Genomic DNA, 9,011 nt, shown 5'->3' with positions numbered 1-9,011 from the left:
TGCCTCCCGAGAAGCACTTATTTATAGTCTAAGCTCGACTTACCTCTCTAGTGCATGGTCAGAGTGGTTCAAGGAATTTATATTCCTTATTCCTTGTAACAGCCCAAAATTGACCCTAGTCGGGAAGTGGTTTCGGGACCGCTAAATCGAGTCACCGAAATGTTTGAATGTGATAATTATTGTCTAGAATATGTAATTATGAATGTGTGAAAATTTCAAGCTTCGATTTAGTCGATTGCATGTGAATTTAGTCAATAGGACTTATGCGAGAAAATTTTAAAATGTGATAGGTCAATGCGTAAGGACCTATTAGTGCATGTGGAAAAAGGGGGGACTTGCATGTCAAATTCCCCCCCCCTTTAGTAGTGGCCGGCCATGACAAATAAGGTGGACAAGGTGTGATGGGCAAAACATGTCATAGACATGTTTTGTTGGTGCATCATGGGATGAATAACAAAATAAAAAGTTAATAATAAAGAAATGGAAAAAAAAAGAATGATGAAAGGAAAAAAAAGGGATCATCATTCATGTTCTTGCTAGCCGAATCTAAAGAAGAAAGAAAAATTGTTCATCTTTTATCATCCTTGGCCGAAAATGCTAAGAAGAAGGGGGAAGGGGAAGTAAGACATTCGGCCACTCCTTCTAGTCTTGAATAAGGTATGTAATGCATGGTAGCTTTTGGAAATTGTTGAATGTATTAAGCTAGTTACTAAGTCCCTTACTTAGCCCATGTTCAAATCTTGAATATTGTTGGTAACATGAGCAATCGGTCATCTTAAGTCACTATTAAGGTAAGGAAGTTTGTACTAGCTTTTGAAATTTTAGTTAATATTGAGTGAGTTATTGTAAACCATGTTGAAATTTCGATTTTGGGGGTAAGTATGGTTTTCGGCTATAAGAGATTAATAAGGGTGATGATTGTGTTACATGCTAAACTTAGATGAAATTGTGTGATTAGATAAATTAAAAGTAATAGTATAGTTGATGAATATATATAGATATACATATTCGGCCATCACTTAGGAGCTTATGTGATGTTGAGTTTAAGCTTTGCATATTCGGCTATATGTATATATACATATATATGTAAGCCCATTCGTGATATTACCTTAGGACTATGTATATATAACCGACAAAAAAAATGGGGAAAACTAGCAAAGGTGAAGGCCGAATGAGCTATAGGAGGTGTGGATGACTTTTATGCATGTGGGTGTGTGTGTATGCCATTTAGTTGGTGACATTCGGCATTTCTTAATTAACATTAGAGATGAGTGAATGAAATCGGCATGTGTGTTTGTGAAAATGCCGAATGTGAATTTGGATAATATTGAGTAATGTATGTGCTTTAAAATGATGGAATGGAGTGGATGCTTTAAATGTGTTATGAACAATTATAAGTTAAATTAAGGTTTGCTAAATTACCATTGTCATTGCCGAATATACAAACATACACATGCATGTGTAATTGAAGTATGAATGTTTAGCAAGATGGTTAAACTAGTTAATTTATCGATTTAGCTCAAGAAGCTAAAGGTGGAGAGGCAAGCAAGGGCAAAGAAAAGATCATCGAGTAACCGAGTTGGAACCGTCTTACCCAACACAAAGTAAGTCATCAAGCATATATTTTGTATTGATCTAAATAGACATAATGTCTATGTAATCATGCTGAATGGAATGATAAATTTATATACATGTATGTATGTGGTGATGAAAGTGTTGAATGAAGAGAAAAGAGGTGAGATGTATTGAGTTGTTGACCTCGGCACTAAGAGTGCAGGTATAAACATTTATGATCAAGAGATTGGCGCTAAGTGTGCGGGTTTAAATTGTACAGCACTAAGTGTGCGAGTTTGATTATGTAGCACTAAGTGTGCGAATTTGATTATGTAGCACTAAGTGTGCGAGTTTGATTATGTAGCACTAAGTGTGCGAGTTTGATTATATAGCACTAAGTGTGCGAGTTGATTATATAGCACTGAGTGTGCGGACTTAATATATACGTTTGAATCATTATGGACACTAAGTGTGCGACATTATTAAGTCAATTACGGACAGCGGATCGGGTAAGTACCTTGAGTTCATGGCCAATAGGCGCTATGTTTATAATTGGAGTTGAGCTTGGTAAGTTGAAACCTATGTGACAATTATAATTGAAGTCACGTACATAAGATTTATTGTGGAATAGGTGAAAGGCCGTTTAGTTGTATGATTGTAACGAAAATAAAATGATGTATGAAAATGCCTCAAATATCCTATTGATGAGTATATGGAATGTGAATGCATGATTTGGTATGAGATTGAACCGATGGGTCTGAGGAACTATGGCATGGTTCGGTATGGATGGAGTAACTAGCCTCGTTCCATTTTGTTTCCTATTGTGATAATGTTATTAATGGATGGTAGTGCATTGCTTATGACTTACTGAGTTATATACTCACTCGGTGTTTCCTTGTCACCTATTTTAGGTTTCTTGGACTCGACTCTTTTTGCGTGATCGGGCCGTCATTGGAGTCATCACACCGGCTAGCAAGTTTTGGTACTTTCTTCTTAGTCGGCTTAGGAGAACATTTCGGCATGTATAGGCTATTATGTTGTGTTTGAACTTTGGTATGTAAACTTTTAGCCATGCGAAAATGGCATGAATGTTCGGTTGGGTTTGGTTTCATAACATTAGGTCGTAAATTTTGATAATTCGACCTTTTTATGCCATATGTCATGGTTGATTATTTTGGTGTTAAAATTCATGATATGGCAATAGTGTAGTAGGGGGATGTTTGACAATGATTAGCCTTTGGCATGGCTAGTCATGATCATAATTTGTGATATGTATGAAGAATTACTAGTTAGATTAAGGAGAAATCACGAAATGGGCATAGTTGCTTTCGTAACAGATGCTGGCAGCAGCAGTGACGTGAGATGGAAAAATCACTAAAAATAGTAGGAGTAGAATTAATTGATGATTAAATTATGTATTCTAAGCTCAATGAGTCTATTTTCATATAGAAGCAACGAAAAGATCATATGGACAGTATGTTAAGAGATATTCAGGTTCTCGTGAGACAGGGCCAGAACGGTTTCTGGATTCCCTGTTCCGACTTTGGAAATTCATTATAAATTAACCAGAAATAATTAGGAGTCATACCATATATGGATAGATTCCTCTCTGAGTCTAGTTTCTATAGAAACAAACGGAATCAGTATTGAAGCTCTGTCCAGGGAGATATCCAGGTCGTAATGCGCAAAGGTCAGTGTAGTCGATCCCTGTAACATGGGAGACTTTGACTAATAAACTGTACTAATTGGCCTGACCAAAAATTCTAGAAAAAAATATGTAGATGGGCATATGAGTCTAGTTTCAGGGAAAAATCACGAAACTGATTTTCGAGTTGTGAAACTCAAGATATGATTTTTAAAGCGACTAGTACGCAGATTGGCAGTGTCTGAGAAATATTTTTATAAAGGGTTTAAAGTCTGTTAACACCTCGTGTTCGACTCCGGTGTCGGTCTCGGGTTCGGGGTGTTACATTTGATTGGTATCAGAGCTATGGTTTAGTCGGTTCTAGGACTACCATAGCACGTATGAGTCTAGCTATACATGCCGAATGTTAATGTTTAACTGTGTGATGACTTCTGACGGTTAAAATTTATGTTTTGATTAGTAAATGGATCCCGGTGTAGAGAGAACCTTGGCGGATGACATTGAAAGTGTAGCGGCTGCTCCTGCACAAGGGACACCGCCTGTTGAACCTCAGTCATCTGCGAATAATCAAGGTGAGGGGGCTAAACAAGCCTTCTTTACCATGATGAATGAGTGGGTCGCGCAGTATGCCCGAACCAATCCGGCTGTCCAACAATTCCCGAATTTGAATAATCCACCCCCGGAGCCAGTAATGCCATCAGTTACTGATCCTGTGAGGCTGAGTAAGCCACCTGTAGACTTGATTAGGAAGCGCGGGGCTGAGGAGTTCAGGGCCATAGTTACTGATGATGCTGAAAGAGCCGGATTCTGGCTTGATAACACCATTCGGGTGTTTGATGAACTGTCATGCACACCCGATGAATGTCTAAAGTGTGCTATATCCTTGTTGCGGGACTCAGCCTACTATTGGCGGAGGACCCTGATTTCCATAGTCCCAAACGAACGAGTAACTTGGGACTTCTTTCAGACGGAATTTCGAAAGAAATATATTAGTCAACGGTTCATTGATCAAAAGCGTAAGGAATTCTTGGAACTCAAGCAAGGCCGTATGACAGTATCTGAATACGAACATGAATTCGTAAGACTCAGTAGGTATGCCCGGGAGTGTGTAGCTGATAAGGTTGCTATGTGCAAAAGATTCGAAGAAGGATTGAATGAAGATTTAAAGCTACTAATGGGTATTTTGGAAATAAAAGAATTCGTAACACTAGTCGAACGAGCCTGCAAGGCGGAAGAACTTGGAAAGGAGAAGAAGAAGGCTGAATTTGAAGCTAGAGACTATCGTAAAAGATCGACGGGTAAAGCTCCGTTCTCAGCCGTAAAGAAGTTCAGGGAGGACACTAATAAGTCGAGGACGACTGCGGGAATTTCCATCAGAGGAAGACCATCGACGGACTCCCGAGCTACTTTGGTAGCTGGTGTGGGCAATAATCGTCTAGAGAAACCTGAATGTCCCCAATGTGGAAGACGACACATAGGTGAATGTTGGGGTAAGTCTATTAACAGGGCCTGTTACGGATGCGGTTCGAAGGACCACTTCATTAGAGATTGCACGGAGCTTGATGAGAAGAATAAGATTCAAGGTGCAAGACCTAGTGGAGTGACAACTAGAGGTAGACCACCGAGAATTTTAGGAGGTAGGGGTGGTAGTCAGAGAGGGACCTCTGATACGGCTGTTCGAGCCGAGAACCGTACTCCTGCTAGAGCATATGCCATTCGCGCACGAGAGGAGGCATCCTCCCCTGACGTCATCACTGGTACCTTCACTCTCTTTGATACTAATGTGATTGCATTGATTGACCCTGGCTCTACTCATTCATATGTATGCGAAACCTTAGCATCCAGTAAAACTCTACCTGTTGAGTCTACTGAGTTCGTAATTCGAGTGTCAAACCCTTTGGGTCAATGCGTACTTGTTGATAAAGTGTGTAAGAGATGCCGTCTAAAAATTCGAGAATCCTGTCTTCCGGCCGATTTGATGATTTTGTCGTTTGACGAATTTGACGTTATTCTTGGTTTGGATTGGTTGACCGCGCATGATGCGGTTGTGAATTGCAAAAGCAAGACTATTGATTTGAGGTGCGCAAATAACGAGATAATTCGAATTGAGTCTACGGACTTAAGAGGGTTGCCAGCTGTAATATCAGCAACGTTGGCCCAGAAATATGTAAGAAAAGGGTGCGAAGCATACCTTGCGTATGTACTTGATGACAAAGAGTTAGAAAAGAAACCCGAATTTGTGCCGGTGGTTTGTGAATACCCGGATGTTTTTCCTGAAGAGTTACCGGGTTTGCCACCTGTTAGGGAGATAGAGTTTGGTATTGAGCTTGTACCGGGAACTACGCCGATTTCGATAGCTCCGTATCGTATGGCACCAACCGAGTTAAAAGAGTTGAAAGCTCAGTTGCAAGAATTGACGGATAGAGGTTTTGCTCGACCAAGTTTCTCACCTTGGGGTGCACCAGTATTGTTCGTGAAAAAGAAGGACGGAACCATGAGGTTGTACATTGACTATCGTCAACTGAATAAAGTGACGATAAAGAATAAATATCCGTTACCACGTACTGATGATTTGTTTGATCAATTAAAGGGAGCATCAGTGTTTTCAAAGATAGGTTTGAGATCGGGTTATTATCAGTTGCGGATTCGAGATTCGGACGTACCCAAAACTGCTTTCAGAACGAGGTACGGTCACTACGAGTTCTTAGTGATGCCGTTTGGGCTCACAAATGCCCCTGCGGTATTTATGGATTTGATGAATCGGATCTTCAGACCATATTTGGATCGGTTCGTAGTTGTGTTCATTGATGACATCTTGGTCTATTCAAGAGATGAGACCGAACATGCTGAGCATCTGAGGCTAGTGTTGCAAATTTTGCGGGATAAGCAGTTATATGCTAAGTTCAGTAAGTGTGAGTTCTGGTTAAGAGAGGTTAGCTTCTTGGGTCATGTGGTATCCGCAACGGGTATTCGAGTTGACCCGAGCAAAATTTCAGCCATACTTAATTGGAAGCCTCCAAGAAATATTACCGAAGTTCGGAGCTTCCTGGGGCTTGCCGGTTATTACCGACGATTTGTAAAAGGTTTCTCGATGATAACCACACCAATGACGAAGCTACTTCAAAAGGATGTTAAGTTTGAATGGACGGAGAAATGTCAGAAAAGTTTTGATCAACTAAAAACTTATTTGACTGAAGCTCCAATTTTAGTGCAACCCGAATCAGGCAAAGAGTTTGTCATTTATAGTGACGCATCCCTACTCGGGTTGGGTTGCGTATTGATGCAAGAAGGCCGAGTTGTGGCCTATGCGTCGAGACAATTGAAGCCACACGAGAGAAATTATCCAACCCATGATCTCGAACTAGCCGCCATCGTATTCGCTTTGAAAATATGGCGACATTACTTGTTTGGCGAAAAGTGCCATGTATTTTCGGATCACAAAAGTCTCAAATATTTGATGACTCAAAGAGACTTAAATCTGCGAGAAAGACGTTGGCTTGAGTTGTTGAAAGATTACGAGCTTGTCATTGATTACCACTCGGGAAAGGCTAATGTGGTTGCGGACGCCTTAAGCCGGAAATCGCTGTTTGCTTTACGAGCGATGAATGTGCACTTGTCTGTTCTACCCGACAATGTGTTAGTAGCTGAATTAAAGGCCAAACCATCATTGATTCATCAAATTCATGAAGCTCAGAAAGTCGACGATGAATCGGTTGCAAAATGGGCTGAATGTATTCCGAATATGGAATCCGAATTTCAAATTGATGATGACGATTGTTTGAGGTTCAGAAGTCGGTTGTGTGTTCCAAGAAATTCAGAACTCATTTCGATGATTCTGAATGAAGCTCATTGTAGCCGAATGTCAATTCACCCGGGGAGTACGAAAATGTACAACGATTTGAAACGACGATTTTGGTGGCATGGTATGAAACGGGACATCTCCGACTTAGTTTCGAGATGTTTAATATGTCAACAAGTGAAAGCGGAACATCAAGTGCCTTCAGGATTACTTCAGCCGATCATGATACCCGAGTGGAAATGGGATCGAGTCACAATGGACTTTGTGTCCGGACTACCATTGTCAACAAGTAAGAAGGAGGCGATTTGGGTTGTTGTTGATAGATTGACTAAGTCGGCTCACTTTATCCCCGTGCGTACGGATTTTTCATTGGATAAACTAGCCGAATCGTATGTTTCTCAGATTGTGAGATTACATGGAGTACCTATTTCTATCGTGTCGGATAGAGATCCGAGATTCACCTCGCGATTTTGGAAGAAATTGCAAGAAGCGTTGGGTACCAAGCTGCATTTTAGCACCGCTTTTCATCCACAAACCGATGGTCAATCCGAGCGGATAATTCAGATACTTGAGGATATGTTGAGATGTTGCATCCTCGAGTTTAGTGGTTCATGGGAACGGTATTTACCTTTGATTGAATTCGCTTACAACAATAGTTTTCAATCAAGTATTAAGATGGCACCTTACGAGGCTTTGTACGGTCGTAAATGCCGTACACCATTGTTTTGGACCGAGCTCGGTGAAAGTAAAATTTTCGGAGTTGATTTGATTAAAGATGCCGAACGGAAAGTAAAAGTAATCCGTGAAAGTCTGAAGGCAGCCACAGATCGTCAGAAATCGTATGCGGACTTGAAACGAAAGGACATTGAATATCAGGTGGGAGATAAAGTGTTCCTTAAAGTTTCTCCTTGGAAAAAGGTACTCAGGTTTGGCCGTAAGGGCAAGTTGAGCCCGAGATTCATTGGGCAGTACGAAATCTCCGAACGAGTTGGTCCGGTTGCGTATAGATTGATTTTGCCCCCTGAGCTTGAAAAGATTCACGACGTCTTTCATGTTTCGATGCTTCGACGCTATCGATCTGATCCATCGCACATAATTAGCCCATCAGAGGTTGAAATTCAAGCCGATATGAGTTATGAAGAAGAACCGATACGTATCCTAGCTCGTGAAGTGAAGGAGTTGCGAAACAAAAGGGTTCCGTTAGTGAAGGTGTTATGGCTCAAACACGGGATCGAGGAAGCTACTTGGGAAACCGAGAGCTCAATGAAAGAACGATACTCAAACCTATTTACCGGTAAGATTTTCGGGGACGAAAATTTCTTAAGTGGGGGAGAGTTGTAACAGCGCAAAATTGACCCTAGTCGGGAAGTGGTTTTGGGACCGCTAAACTGAGTCACCGAAATGTTTGAATGTGATAATTATTGTCTAGAATATGTAATTATGAATGTGTGAAAATTTCAAGCTTCGATTTAGTCGATTGCATGTGAATTTAGTCAATAGGACTTATGCGAGAAAATTTTAAAATGTGATAGGTCAATGCGTAAGGACCTATTAGTGCATGTGGAAAAAGGGGGGACTTGCATGTCAAATTCCCCCCTTTAGTAGTGGTCGGCCATGACAAATAAGGTGGACAAGGTGTGATGGGCAAAACATGTCATAGACATGTTTTGTTGGTGCATCATGGGATGAATAACAAAATAAAAAGTTAATAATAAAGAAATGGAAAAAAAAAGAATGATGAAAGGAAAAAAAAGGGATCATCATTCATGTTCTTGCTAGCCGAATCTAAAGAAGAAAGAAAAATTGTTCATCTTTTATCATCCTTGGCCGAAAATGCTAAGAAGAAGGGGGAAGGGGAAGTAAGACATTCGGCCACTCCTTCTAGTCTTGAATAAGGTATGTAATGCATGGTAGCTTTTGGAAATTGTTGAATGTATTAAGCTAGTTACTAAGTCCCTTACTTAGCCCATGTTCAAATCTTGAATATTGTTGGTAACATGAGCAATCGGTCAT

Source organism: Gossypium hirsutum, chromosome A06 (assembly GCF_007990345.1).
Source record: "Gossypium hirsutum isolate 1008001.06 chromosome A06, Gossypium_hirsutum_v2.1, whole genome shotgun sequence".
Taxonomy (NCBI): Eukaryota; Viridiplantae; Streptophyta; class Magnoliopsida; order Malvales; family Malvaceae; genus Gossypium; species Gossypium hirsutum.
Note: the sequence above shows the minus strand (reverse complement) of the source record.